The 15494-nt window shown below is 38.4% G+C and overlaps 1 protein-coding gene across 1 annotated transcript in view; it reads left to right on the forward strand.

Moving 5' to 3' along the window:
* LOC148946102 (piezo-type mechanosensitive ion channel component-like) overlaps positions 1-15494 on the forward strand; it is a 174136-nt gene that overhangs the window by 46788 nt on the left and 111854 nt on the right. The gene's annotated exons all lie outside the window — the stretch shown is intronic.

A 15494-nucleotide genomic window follows, 5' to 3' on the forward strand; every position in this document is an offset into this window, starting at 1 on the left:
AGGCAGGCGGGTAGTCAGCGAAAATGAAATTAGTGTTTCTGGCACTTTTACCATTGATTATATTGAGCTTAAAGCCAAGACCATCCTTTAGATTATCATTGAGAATAACCTTTTCGCTGAGAATAGGTGAACTAATGTAGATCTTGCCCTCCTCCTTTGAATAGTTGAAATGAAAAGCGCCTTTTTTATGAGCGAAAGTTCTTTTATTAATAGAACGACAAAAATCATTCATATAGGTGAGTTCCTCGTGGGGTAGTTCAATATATGGGTAATCCATCTAACTGATTTTTTGAATTCGTTCTTGATCACCGGGTGGTGGCGACCAATCATTGAGTCTAATTTTTATTTCATATTTATGACCCTTTCTCAGGACGTCAGATGTATTTTTGAAAATACAGTCGACAAGAGCCACTTCATACTTTCTGTCGAATTTGATGGTGGGGGAGAGTTTCGTCCAAAAATCACTTGTTCTATTCAGATCAGTGTAGAGAGGATCAGAAACATTGGAAATTAAAGTCAAATATAAATCATTGGGCATTGTTAATATCTTCAGCACTGACCCAAGAATCAAAATCTGAGTTGTATCCTATCCATCAAACAAGCAACTGCTTCTTACCATGGCGTGTACGACTCTTTAATATTCTTTCAATTTGATAACTTACACTACTGTGTCTAACTTTTTGCAATTCATATTCATAAAAACCACAGAGAATATAATCATCCTTATGGTCTCGCAGTCGATATTATATTTGTATTGTGTCCAGGATTTTATACACTTTAAAAAGTTCAGTGATCAACAAAAAATTCCCTTTTTCAAAAATATTGTTGGTTCTATTAATTCTAACAATATCACCAACATTGAATTTCTTCTTTGTTGCTCTTTGTCACCCTTGGAGTATTGATTTAGAAAAACCTCAAATGTATTTTCAGGATAATGAACATCCGATTGTGTAGAGTTGGACAGAGATCGATGGGGTAGATGGTTGTGTATCTGCATTATTTTATCTAAATCATGAATAAAATCCGATGTATTTTTCAATTTTCAATATTTTGAAATTAATAGACAAATCGTTCTTATTAATAGTTCATCCAATGCATCCTTTATAGGGCTCTGACTCTGATAATGTGTTGTATTATATTTCAATAGAACCTTTTGAATATGGGGATTAACAAATTCACTTCCACAATCCGATTGCATTGTTATATAGGAATACTGTTCAAGAATACTATCGACGACCGTAGAAACTTCGACACCTCTCTTTGACTGTAGTGGGATGGCATAGGCATAGTGACTAAAGATACTAATTGCCACTCGAATATATTTTTATGGCACATTGTGACGTCGTTGAAGTGAGTCTATAGTTAAAATATCCATTTGCATTATATGCATAGGGAAAAATGCTTTAGTTTTTAGATATTGTTTACTGAGAATCATGTGATTCCGATGCAGTGTGTAACTCGGTTCATCTTCTAGATACTCTTCTGCTTTTTTCAATGTGGTGGTGCCGGAGACTGCCTTAGAAAGCGGTTTTTGGGAATTTAAACTCCCCACCTTACCAATATTTTCATAGATACCTATCAGAACTTCATCCGTTTCGAACTTAGACATGTACCGTAATGTCCACTCTCCTTGTTAATTATGGCGAGTGAATCATTTTGTATTCGCTTTTGACTCGCAACCACAGGTGATGCAAAATCAATGACTTTGCTGATAGAATATGCAAATATTGACTATTATTATTTTTTAAATGATGGTGTTGTTGTTGGTGGGCTATATTCTCTTATTTTCTTTATAATTTGCTTATTGCCAATAAGACTTTTGGGAAAGTTTGTTGCACACAGAAAGGTGTATAGATTATTGTCAAAGGATAAAAGTCCTTTACGATTTGTCACCGCATAACAAACTAAATCGTCGAAATTATAACTTTTTCATTATATTATAATTTGCGTCCCTGTGCTCTCAACTTGAACTTGATTATTAGTTTCCCACAAGAGATATGATAATACTCTTTTAATCTGTTCTCGATATGTGAAAGGCAATAGGTTTCCAATTTTCAATACACGCGAATTCAAGTCCTTCTCCAATAGTTGTGCAGAATCTTGAGGAGATATTTGCTGTGTAGAGAGATTGACGACGATGGCAAGTCTCACGAGATGGTTTGTGTTTGTCAACACGTTGCAATGCATCTTGAAGTAAACGCAGTTTTTTGTCATCGGCAATATTCTCGTTGTTAATGAATTTACTTAGAGTGTCTTCAAAATGTTCGATGGGTGAGAGGATAAGTTCAAATGGTGTCAATTTATATGGTTTGGCCAGTCTCTCTCACTATAGAAAACTGTTTACAAGTCCTGCAATCATCGGTAGTAAAAGTGTGAAAAAGCTACCGCCCGCCTGAAGGAGCCGTGTTCTTTTTATATTTTTTCCCTTGTTTTTAAAATCCCAAGCGCGGACAGTGGACAGATGTTTCGTTGTCTGTTTTATAAAAACTTCTGGCAGTTGAACATTTCCCGCAGTTAAATTTAAACAAAGTTCAGATATTAGATTAATGAAATCATTGTCAACCCCATTTTTGAGTATAGCCTTCCTAAGCAATGGTTTTGAGGTGCTTAAAAAGGAAAACAGATGCCGTTGTTCTTGTAGTTTCTTCAGTGTCATAATGGCGACTAATATTCTTTTTTACTGTTCACCGGAAGATATACTGTAATTTCATTGTTGAAAATGTCGGTGACTACACGTAGATCCTCGGGCGTGCTCTGATTAAGATCCAGAAAAATGTACCCGTTGGGCTTGCTAGGCGTTTGGATGTCCGCTGAAACCATACATTTCGGGGCGCGAGGGTTTATCTGCCTTTTGTTATTTAGGAATTAGATTTATTCACGCACGACTCGACAGATAATATAGATGGTACAATTCAATTAAAGGGTTCGCATACATTTTCTCTGATGAAACAGATTGTGTAGAACGAGGGTGGCGGACATGTTATCTTGGTGAGAGTGAACGGTGAACAGTTGTCGAATTTCCTGTGAGTACTGTTCAATGGATTCAGCCAAATCATCAATAATCAACCACGAGTTCGATTCAATACTATTGAAAACATCAAGTCTTCGTATGAATTGTATTGGTATGGTTGTTGCACTTGCTTTTATTTTATCATAGGACTCCTGCCATATACTATAGAAACATTAGATTTTTTTCGTTTTTTTCAAAAACATTTTATCGCCATTTTGAATTATTCTAGCTAAAAGCGTTGTTTTCACCGACAATTACGGACCACACAGACTCAATCAGAAGGGTGTTTTAAATTGATACATGCTGCTGAAAACAGTCTGACTACAACTAACTGTAAATCATATGTGCTCAATGAATAAGTAGAGGCAATAGTTTTCCCCATAGATCTATCTATTCAAGAACAACAAAAACAATATTTCATGGTAGTATTTATTTCGAAACTGCATGAAAACAAATATTTGCAGTCAACATGTAGAACAATAAAAATAAAAACACAAGAACAATTGGCAAAATTTCTCCGATGATCAACATGAAAACTCTATTTGGTCAACATTAACAGGGAAACTAAAAATATATTAAAAAACGACATATTTTACTTTAAAAAAAACAACTTTATTTAAAATAATTTTTGTACAATAAAAAAAAACACTTTTCTGTACAACACTTTTTTATCAAACACTTTTTGTCAACAACAATGTTATATACAACAATACAACTTTTTTGTACAACATAAAATACAGACACACACACACTTGGAACTGTAGCAGCACAGTTGAGCTTTATGAATTTAAAAATGTGGTCCCCCCCCCGGGCCGCAGGGCCGCAGGCCGGCCGGTCACGGGGGGGACCCCCACCCCCTGGGTGGCCGCAGGTCGGGACCCCCCCCCCGGGAGCGGCGGTGGAAAAAGAATAGTTGTCGTCACTGCTATGGGGTAGTTGAGGTTGGGTTAGTGGTGGTGATGGTTAGTGCTTGGGTTAGATGAGGTTGAGCTAGGGTAATTTATGATAAGGTTGGGTGATGGTTAGTTCAGGCTAGGTAAATTTATCCAGACAAATTTAATTGCGATAGTCTACGCATTCAACTCTATCTGAAATACGGTAGTCGCTATGGGGTAGGACATTCAAACCATTCTCGAGCACATAGACCTTGTTGGATATAAATGAAAGTGCATTCTTTTCCACTCTCACAGTATAATTTCTATATTGTAGAGAGCAAATTGCAAGTACTTGTGCTCTCGCAACTAGGCTACTTTCTACACAGTCTCTGTACACGCTCATGTTGAAATTGTTCTTTACAAAATGTGTAGGCACCCCTTTACACGCCTTCTTTTCTTCCCCACTATGAGTTTCCACGCAATAAACTTTGGGGCCCGGGAACACCCCCCTGGATATCAAATCACACCTCGTCTCTGATTTTAATTTTAATAGTTGGTTGTGAGCTTGACGTTTCACCAGCTCGGGGTAGAGTGATGGATTCCAGTTGGTGAAATCCATCTACAAGCTGATGTGCACCCCATTTTGCAAATCACCCAATAAATCTAATTCAGTCCCATTTACCTTTAACAGCAGAGAATCTGTATCACCATAGTAAACTTGAACCTCCCCCTCCCGTGGCCATTGCACCTTGCACACATTGTAAAAGAACGACAACATGAGCTTTTTTGAAATTTCTAGTACTGAACTACCGCCTGCGATATTCTTGTTCAGTACCACATTTCACTTTCGCCTGTGTAGAAGAACCATGCCGGTCTCTATGCTCATGAATGATGTAAAATTGGGGTTGGCACTAATTCGTGCACACTCTAGAGGGTCTGTCACAACGTCGCAGCGATGTCTGTTCCGTATGCTCTCACACATTTAGCCAAACACTAAATTTAGGATGAGCTTATATCTGTCCTTTTCCGCCTGTGAATTTCCCTTATAGCGTTTATCGACACAAGTGTCGATAAACATTTTGAAGTAGGGTTGCTGATTGAACTGCAAGAACCTAGGTATTTTAGTGATCTTGAAAACATTGCTCACCATCCAGTGCAAAATCACAATGTGAACAATGATATTCTCTTTAGGGTGCTAATCATCAATAAGTTTCTGTTTAGATGGTGTCCAGTGCATCCTCATATCCCCAACCAATGAACAATTGTAGGGGCTCACAGAGCCCCTGCTCACGGGCCGATTGATACAGGGAAAGACAAAATCTTTGACTGAGTCGTGAAGCACCAGCGGAATGTGACCGTCAACTTCAAAGAACCATCCTTGTAGCCCATTGTCCTCGACGGTGGTAATGTTAGGGAACTCACAAGGATCCTCAAGCCATTGATAGTTCCCACACGGCAAAGAGTAGTGTGACATTGCCAAGGGGTACAACGAGGTCATGTCCGATAACACTGCATGTGACTTTGCAACGGAGCTGGGTCTGCTCGGATCGGTTGATAAAACGCTTTCCCCCTGAAAAGCAGACCCACTCCTCATTTATAGCTCGACAAACAGAGTCTTTTATATGTAGATTTGTATGCTTATGTACTACCTGCCAAATTTTAAAATTAAATACCACACAAAATGGGGTTTAGCAAAATAATGTCCTATATCTAAACCGAACTCTGAATAGATCTGGTCTGTGTTCTTACAGACTATATCCAACAGAGTTAGAACGTCAATGGCCAAGTACAGTCTACAATAATCCCACCCATTTTTACAATCCCCCTTGGACCACACCTTCTTGGCAAACTCATACTCCTCGTCTGTGCAGTCACTGTTGGTCAGTGAATTGTAAAAAGCTTCAATTTGAGGTAGTTTCTCCTCACTTAAGCGTGCACCAGAACATTAATAATCTTATGAATATATACCTTTGCATGTCAACAGGACATACATTTCACTGTCTGGAAACTGCTGTTTAAGCAAGGGAAAGCTATCAAAACTATCGCTTTTTTGCGCTTTAATCAATTGAATCAATGCCTTTGGGAAAAAACTAAAAGAATCTGAAAACCGTATTTTATTACAACACATATGTCCATTATCCACTGCCTGCCATTTCAGCTCGAGAAGCAATAACGTCTCAGCTGATTTGGGAATGATCTTGTAGGTAGATGAACTATTTACCCATGAACAATCTACTCCCCCTCCCTCCCTAGGCCTACGTGCCAGTGCAGGTAAGATAAATTTTAAATCATCAGTGGAATTATGACTAAAAACAGGGATAAAAAACTGCTGGCTAACATTTAAATTACACGATTGATGCGCAACTCCTCTAAAATTACTACCCCCGAGGATATTTCCTGCCACACATGGTCATGATATCTAACTTTCCCCTCCCCCCACGGGGGACGGGTGCCACCACCTCGACCCACTCCCCCGGGACCACCCACCCTCTGTGGTGTTTTTTAATAGAGAGACGAGCCTCTGCAGACAGCACCATTGGATAATGGGTATTTCTCAAACAAGAAATAGCACCATTAGCCGTGCCAATCAGTTTAGTCAATGTCTTGTCCATGCACTCCCTCTCATCCAATGTTTCAACTATTTCTAACAACCGCATGATGTTAGAACTATCTCTTTGCGCTGGGGCATAGGACACTGAAATGGCCAGGTGTTCTTTGGCTTGGTTCTGATATTTAGGGTCATTCACTCCCACCAACTTTGGCTCGCAATCGAAAGACAATTTTTTGCCCTGGAGGAGGGTGTTCTGGAAATATTTGAAGCGTAGAGTTGTCCTATCCCCTGAAACCATTTCCACTGTCTGATAGCCGTGGCGTCTACAATGCTTCATATGATTCCGCAGCTTTATATCACTACGGAATCTAGAGAGGCATGTTGGACAGTAGAAACATATCCCCCTAATGCTTACCACTCCCCAGAACTCTACTAATGTCAGTGATAGGGTTAAAATGACCGATTGCGTTCGGTTGACTAGGTGGTGTGTAAAGCAACCAAACCCAGTGTTTAACCAACTAAACTGATGAGCCCCGTACTGGGAAGACCCCCCCCTTCTTTTTTAAACGAACCCCATCTTCAAAGTCAGTATTATATTTTACCACAGTAGCGCCAATATTCAAGTGAGCATTAACCCTTTCAAAAATATCAATAGATCGAAGCGCTACTGGGTATTTCCCCTCTAGACATGAAAAATCTGCAATTAGAAAACTCGTACCCTTCCGTCCTACGCACAGCCCAGTCGTCTAAAGTTTTCTTGCGAGCGTCACGAGCTAGAGGTTTGAAGGCTTAGATGAGGACATCACATCTAAAACAATTTTGACTTGTTTCAAAACAGATACACTTGACACCATTCCACACCACCAGATTTGGAATATAATTCAAAACTACTGACCTCTCAGACCCTGCCCCCCCTCTTATATTAAAATCTTTCTTTAATTTTCATATCTTAATACTTAAATTTTCAACAAAAAAAATTATAGAGCCACTACCGTTTTCGTTAAAGTTCTCGAGATGTGTTATAATTTGATCCACCCAATCCAAGAAAACTCCCCCAAAATTTTCTAAATTTGAATAAACCAAACGCATCTCGGAATGTACAAAATGATAGTAAACTTCACTTTTTCCCTCATTCAAATAAAACACTTTTAAAACAATGGAAACCTTAATTGAATCCCCTCCCCACAACTGAATTTGATTCTCCAGTAGTGCACGAATTTTTTATACATATACACGCAAAATTTTTACAGGTTCAAAAACAAAATTACTAGACAAAATCGAATTAAAAGGGTCCCCAAACACCGCAGTGTAAACAACTATGTGATTCAAAATTCTGTTGGACAGCTGAAAGTCTGGGAGAGTTGTACCCTCCACCCCCGCGTGGTTCTTAACCCCTCCCCCCCGCGGGTCCACAATCACTGGCGAAGGCTCCACGTCAGGTGGTCGAAGTGGAGTCGAGATTGTTTAGGAGGTTTGATGGGTCCCTGTTGAATACCGGGTAAAATACTCTAAAAATTTCAATGTATTTTGGCTAAATCACCCCTGTTCAACTGTGCTACTATCTAAATTAGTTAAAAAATCACCTAAAAACTCGTCAATATTATCTGGAATTTGATGTAAATCATCCCATAGTGAATTGTTTGGGGACTCCACGTGTGCCTCCTCTCCTTCTCCAACTGACGAGCAGGGGGGAGATGGCGAGTATGGAACCAGGACAATCTGTAAGTGAAAAAATAGCTTATTTTCAAAGTGTTCAAATCATCCCTACTGCTTTTAAAATTTGGATTATTATTGCTTAATAACATTTGGTTAATTCAACTTAAGATAATCTAAGATATGACATAGAAGGCAACAATTTGTTCGTTTATTTTCAAAGTGTTCAATTTTTGTTTTTTTTCGGCGCTCCCCCCCCAGCGCCCCCCCCTGCCCCACAGCGCTTCCCGGACCATCCGTGGCGCTTTTCGGAGCCACAGCGCATCCCTGTGGCGCTTCTCGGGCCCCGCATCGCTTCCCCCAACGCTTCCCTGACTCGTGGCGCATCCCTGTGGCACTTCCCTGGCCCGTGGCGCATCCCCCCGGCGCTTCCCTAACCATGCCCCCACAACACTCCCCAGGCCCATCGGTACATTCCGGGCTCCGTGGCTCCCAGCTGTTTACCTAATGCCCCAAAAAAACTGGATTGTTATACGATCTAAGTCGTTTTGACTACTCCCCGTAGAGGTTACATATGACCCCCAATGAACCTTAATTGCGTGTCTGTTCTGTTTCCAAGCACATTCTCTGGGGAAACTGTACAATTAAATTTGAAGACCGTTAATCGATATCCGGGAACGTCTCCCCATGCAAAATCCTGGTGCGTTTGTCTAGACAAACATTACACAAATTATAATTAGGCCTATATGTAAGAGATTGCAATGATATAATCTCTGTCCAGAATATATTGAGTGGGGGAAAAACATCTTTTAAAATCTATGAAATTTTAATTTTACAATGTCGAAAAAAAGCTAAAAGCGAAAATATGGAGGAAATGGGTAGAAACTAATCAGGTTTTGAAAACCGTGGTCTTTACTTGATAGCCACCTCATAGAAAATTATGTTTAAATAAAACGGCAGTTTATAACGCAAAGGCAGTTTTCTATGAGGAAATTATGTCCGGGATATAGTATCCCTTTTCGGCTTCACTACGAGCCGATTCAGCAGACTGCTGAATGTATGCGATAACAGCGACCTGATATAAAAGGGGGGGGCAATGTCCTTTAATATCTCTGACATAATTTTACTGGTATGAAATAAAAGGTTTACTTCTTGGCCACTTAAAACTATAATGTTCTAGCAAAAATGGCATTTTGCGAGAAAAAGGTTTTCAAACAGTAAACTAGAAACTTAGCTAAAAATATTATTAAGAGATAGCGGTGAAGAGATAGCAACGATTAGAAAAAAGAGCGGTTTCTTTGCAAAAAATTACATTTAGATATGTAATAGTGGGGTTAATATCTCACAGAGATAAGTTTATATTGGGATTGAAAAAGAAAAAACATTGGAAGAAATAGAAAGGTAGGAAAAAATACTCACATTTGCATATCCCGGCTGTACTTGGGCACCAGATGCCCCGGGTAGTGCAAGTTGGAGGGCAACCTCACACTCTTGTGTAATTATGGCAACACTATCAGTGGCTTGCATAGATGTGGTGGCGGTGGCGATGTCACTGGCTTGTACAGATGACCCAGCGGGGTTCACCATCCTGTGAGCAGTCGCCCATTCTATTTTTGGTTTTTGAACAGACTGTATTGCTGTCTGCATGGAGGAAACAGGGGGCTGGTAAAGCGTGGCTCTAGATGGTTCAGCTCGTACGGATTGTATAGATGACGTGGGGGCTTGGTGTAGTGCGCCCCTGGTTAACCCAGCATACCTTATGACGGAAGGCCGTGATACTCCTACAGGAGTCACTTCATTTAGCATAGCCCTCTTGCTTGGTGGGTGGCATTCTTCATAATTGGCCTTAAAAAGAAGAGAAAAAATTAGTTTCAAAATAATATGCCCCTTTTTATAGAAATAAAGTTAGTATCATCATCCATATAATTTTTTCTAGAAATGCATTTATCACTAAGAAGCTCCCTCCCCTAAACCCAAAAGCACAGCAATAGGTAAAATTTGCAAGAAATGCCCCTATTTTTACCATGCTGAGAAAATTTTTTAATGTTTCCCGTCTATAGGTCTTTAAAATAGAAAAAAGATTGTTAGCATAGCAGCTTATAGGCCTAAATTACAATCTTGGATGTAAATGTACACATAATAAAGCTATTTTTTTCTTAGAAACCCTGGGTTCTCTTACTGCCCAAACACGAAGAAACAGTTTTGTTTTTCATTTTAAAATGATGGTCCCCTCCCCCTTTCGCCAATGTCCTAAATATATTGTTAGATCTTAATTTGAAAATAACGAGATTTCATCGGTTCTCCAAAAAGAGATTATATATGCCTGCGCTTAATAAATTGCAATTGTCTGCATGAAATCGCTTTAATTTGACAGGAGAAAACAGTCCCATTTTGACTCTGAGAAACCTGTTTACAGGAAGTGCTTTAAAAGGGGTGACAGCTAATTTTAGCCACGCACTGGAGTCTTGTGTCAAAACAGAACGGCATTTTCACTAAAAATTGACAGAAGTCAGCGGTCACTTTAGCTGGAAATATCGATAAAAAGAATATTATTTCTATTGCAAGAATTAAAGTCGTGAGGAGTGGGGGGTTTAGATGGTTAAACAGAGCATATTTTATAGTCTTATAACTAATATAATTTTTGCTTTGTTGCGTTTTTATTAGAGTGGGAGGCGGGGGGGGGATTTAGCTGGAAATATAGAGGGAAGGAATTTATCGAAATGGTATTTCTTTTTGCGAGAATTTGGGGTTGTAAGACAATGGGGGGGGGAGGGGGATATTGTTAGACCCTAATTCGAAAATAACTTGTTTCTCTACTTCCACACAGGTTGTGTAGGTCTTAGCTTAATTATTGCATCATTGCGTTTTAATTTGACGGAAGAATAGTTCTATTGACCGCGTTTGTAAGCCGGAAAGGGTGATAGCTAATTATATGCCTCACATTGGAGTCTTGTGTCAAATCAGAGCGAGCTAATAACAACAGAGCTATGGATGTCTCAGTTAGAGAAAAGATTACAATTGATAAAAGTCAAACTTTAACGAAAAGAGAATTATTTCTTTTTGCGAGAATTTGGGGTTGTAAAACAATGGTGGGGGGGGGTTAGGTTTCGAGGGTAAAAGAATATATTTTATGTTTTCCATTGATTATAATGATGTTTGTATGGTTTGGGGGGGGGATTTGGGGTAAAGGAATATATTTTATGTTTTCCATTGATTATAATGATGTTTGTATGGTTTGGGGGGGGGATTTGGGGTAAAGGAATATATTTACGTTTTAGCTGAATATACTGGAGGATGTCCAAGGAAAATTCATTTGAAAATAAAAAATGTACTTACATTGCAAATTGAAGTTGCCAAGGCTTCTAATTCATCAATAATTTCTTGTGTTCTATCCATTGTGTCACAATACTTTCTGATAATTGAATCACATTGCATGTCCGTTATATACGAAATCTCAAGGGCGAATTGTTATGTAACGGGGAAAACCATATGTAAGCAAGCCTCTGATTGGCTGAGAAGGGGGATGTATCCGACTCGCTGATTGGCTGAGAAGGAAACACGTGATCTAACTGTTTCTGGGACTGTCATAACATATGGCTCGAGCAACAACAACAAATACTATTTCTGGACACCATGACATTAACGATCGATTACGCAATCAAGTTCTCGGAAATTCACTTCCTCCTAGAGTCCCATATCAATAACATTGTCCCCGTTAGAATTCAATGCGCATATGCATCCTTCGTCCCCGGAGTTATTACACACAGAAACATCAAATAAATCGACCTTGGAAAAAGAGGTCATTGACCCCATTACGCAATCTTTCTCCCTCGGGAGGCTATGCCCATATTTGGTGTACTGACAGCATTAAAAATGCCGTACGAACCACGTGGTTCGTACGGGACTCAATAATGCATCTCTACTATCCTCCCACATAACTCCCACATTTTTGTAGATAGGAGATTGAAACCTCTTCAGTAAGGTTCTCTGATACGCTGAATATGATGGTGTGATTTTCATTAAGGTTCTATAACTTTTAGGGGGTCTTTCCCCCTTTTTTTGAAAATCAGCCAAATTTTCTCAGGTGCGTAACTTTTGATGGGTAGCACTAAACTTGATGAAAGTTATATAGTTGAAATCAGCATTGAAATTTGATTCTTTTGATGTATCTTTTTGCATCAAAAACCTGTTTTCTAGAGTTTCGGTTACCATTGAGCCGGGTCGCTCCTTACTTACAGTTCGTTACCACGAACTGTTTGATGAACTGCCCTTAAGCTGAAGTCTCTTCCGATGAAGGACTCACGGGATTACTGGAAATGAACAATATTGCTAAATTATTAACAACCCTTAAAGACGCTTTAGGGAATATAAAAAAATTCCTGGTGGAAAAATGAACACCATTCAAATCTGTGAGTCCCATGGGCATAATTCCGCCTTTTTTATAGGAGGAAGGGGCAAAAAGAGGTCCACATCCGGGGAGTCAAGGCGCATGGGATATCCTTAAAGGTAAATGGGTTTCGGAAAAGTTGTAAAAACACAAGCCTAAATGTGTTTTCAAGATGTCTGAAAACTTGTTTTAGGAAATTATGTTTAGGAAATTGTTTAGGAAATTATAATTAGGAAATTATATAATGAATACTGGACACCCAATGAAGAAAAAAGTTAAGGTGGCGTGTACCTTCCCTAATAGCATATTTTTAGTCAAGCAGTAATGAAGAAAAGTTATAGCTATATAGCTAAGGTGCTACTTTGTTAAATTCAAAACATTAGGCATGCACAATATATAATAAAAAATAAACACACTTTAAACAGACAAAATTCAGTACCGGTGCTCAGCTTTTATTAAAATCATCAGCAATGAGTTGTACCATTGCGTTGCAGTATTTTTGGCAGCATTGCGGCAGAGGTGCGGCTTTCGTTAATTAAAACTTGTACAAGATGTCAATCGGAAGGGAAAAATTTACTCCCAGAGTTTGAAAATTCCCTTCTCTTTTTGGATTGTTGTTTAAAAGAAAGAAATCTAGTAAAATTACTCAAAAGTTTTCTAGTGTAATTCAGGGTATGAGGGGAATATTTTGCTTTGGGGGGGGGGGGGGGGTTACACTGAATATCATTCTTAGGCCTAAAATTCCTTTCATTTTTTCAAGCGAAGTTCAGTCTTCTAGTGTTGCATGTCAAAACTGGTGGCAATAGAAAGAGGGAGTGGGTTGGTGGCGCTTATATGTGCACACAAAATATCCAAATTGTGAGAAAAATATACATATAGTGTTCGAATTCACTTAATTCTACTTGCACCAGATATTTTTAACAGTGTGCTGATGCAGAGATAAATGTCTTATAGATAAATGTAAATGGCGCTAGCGTTGTATGAAATGCGAAATTAGGGATCCTTAGGACGTTTATCTCAATATTTTTTTGGAGCTGGTTAGAAGGAATATTTAGAAAAGCAAAAATAGTGAGAAGTCAGCAAGGACTTATACATAGAGGTAGTTCTACATTTGTGTGTTAATTATATGTGTTGTGAATCCAAAAACGTTAGGAATAGGACGTAATCAGCGCTTATTAGGAATTTCAATAGAGAATTTGGCAATAAGAGATATTGGAGCTATATTAGAGTTTCAATTAAATATTGGAAGTAAAAATTTAAACAATTATATTATTCCTGGGGCATATACCCCTCTCTACCATCTTCCGTTATAAAACTAAAACTGATTTGACCTATTTAGTTATATTGCTAATATTATTACAAAAGCACTAAGACTTATTTTCTTTTTTTAATTATTTCTTTTTCATTCAGGAAATTATATGCACTTTAGCCTATATCTATCTTTCTGTTCTTCAATGATTCCGTTTCTGTCCTGTTTGTAGCTGAGGAGAGTCTATTTATATTAAATTTTGATAATTTTAAACAAGAAAATCTAATCTTCAACTAGTAGATTTTAAGCAGTAAAAGAACTTAAAAACATCAGGGTGACAAATTTGACAAGAGCAAACGTAACGAAACAGAAAGTATAGTATATTTTCGCAATTTTTCCATTACCTAGGCTCACCTATTTACTTGATTACAAAGTTTCAAAGGTGACATATTTGCATAAATATTAATGTCAAGCATATTAGGAAGTGTGGTGGACCTCTGTATTTTGTGTTTTCTATATTATAAACAAGCATAGATTAATTTAAAAAATTATCCGTTTTTTCTCCGAATTATTGGGAGGCAACTGTCTCTCCCCCTGCCACCCTCCCCTCCCTCACCCCCTCCCCCAAACGATGCCACTGTCAGTGGCCGCTTTCAATTATTGTGCCACTCCATCAGTGAAGAAAAATGGTAATTTGCCAAGGAGAGAAAATGAATACTTGAAACGAATAGATTCCCTACAAATGGAAATAACCAAGCTATCTCAAACTACTCTGAATGTCCCTCCAAAGAACACAACAAAATCGTATTCTAGTGCTGTCAAAGGCAATGAATCTTATTGCTGTATTTTAGAGCTCACTGAAAAAGCCCGTAGTGCTTGAAATACGGCTAGGTCCAAGTCACGACAAACAATGGACTCTGTAATGCCATTAACAAACTCATTAGTGAGGATTCAAAAATTTCTGAGCCTAATATGTGTCGTCAGGCCGAAATGGTAAAATAATCCTGGTAATGGAATCCCGGTTAGACCTCGAAACTGCAGTTCCGTTCTTTTTCAGCAAATCTGAAACCATAAAATATGCTCCTAAAGAATTAAAAAAAAGATTACCCCGAATAATTTTACATGATTGTACAGATTTTGGTGAAGCCAACGAGTAACTTAAGCATATTAAAGAATCAAACCGAGCAATTGCAGATTTAATCAAAAAAGGTGAAAAGTTAAATTATTTAGGCCTAGAGTCTAAAAAAAGGCAATCTCACTGTTTAATATTAGAAATAAATCCAAAGGTACGGTCTCAAATTTTAAACCAACTTGACATCGAAATAGGCTTTTTGATGACCCAGTCTGAGGATTATATTTACTTAACTCACTGTGCAAAGCACTATGTTTATGATCATGCAACATCCAAGTGTACGCGGTCTCAAGCTTGTTCCTAAAAGTATAGGAAACCATATTTATAAAAATTACTCTTGCCACAAAAAGAATATTAAGTGCAAGTCGCATGCCTCTTTTGAATTGTCCAAATGCCCTTTGAAATAAAAGAGAAGCTATCTGAAAATATACTCTTCACATAAATTAATCTCTCTAACTCTTTAAAGTTCCTGCAAATTAACCTCCAATATTCTTTTGTGGCATCTTCTCAGTTACACAAATGTCTAGTAGAGTGAAATCCGGCAATTGTTTTACTTCAAGAGCCTTAAATAAGCAAGTTTGGAAAAATTTCTGGTGTTACAGATCAGCTTAGAGCTTTTTCCAAGTTTGACGAAGAA

The sequence above is a fragment of the Artemia sp. Qi Xiang Cuo genome, chromosome 12 (genome assembly GCF_049724085.1).
Source record: "Artemia sp. Qi Xiang Cuo chromosome 12, ASM4972408v1, whole genome shotgun sequence".
Taxonomy (NCBI): Eukaryota; Metazoa; Arthropoda; class Branchiopoda; order Anostraca; family Artemiidae; genus Artemia; species Artemia sp. Qi Xiang Cuo.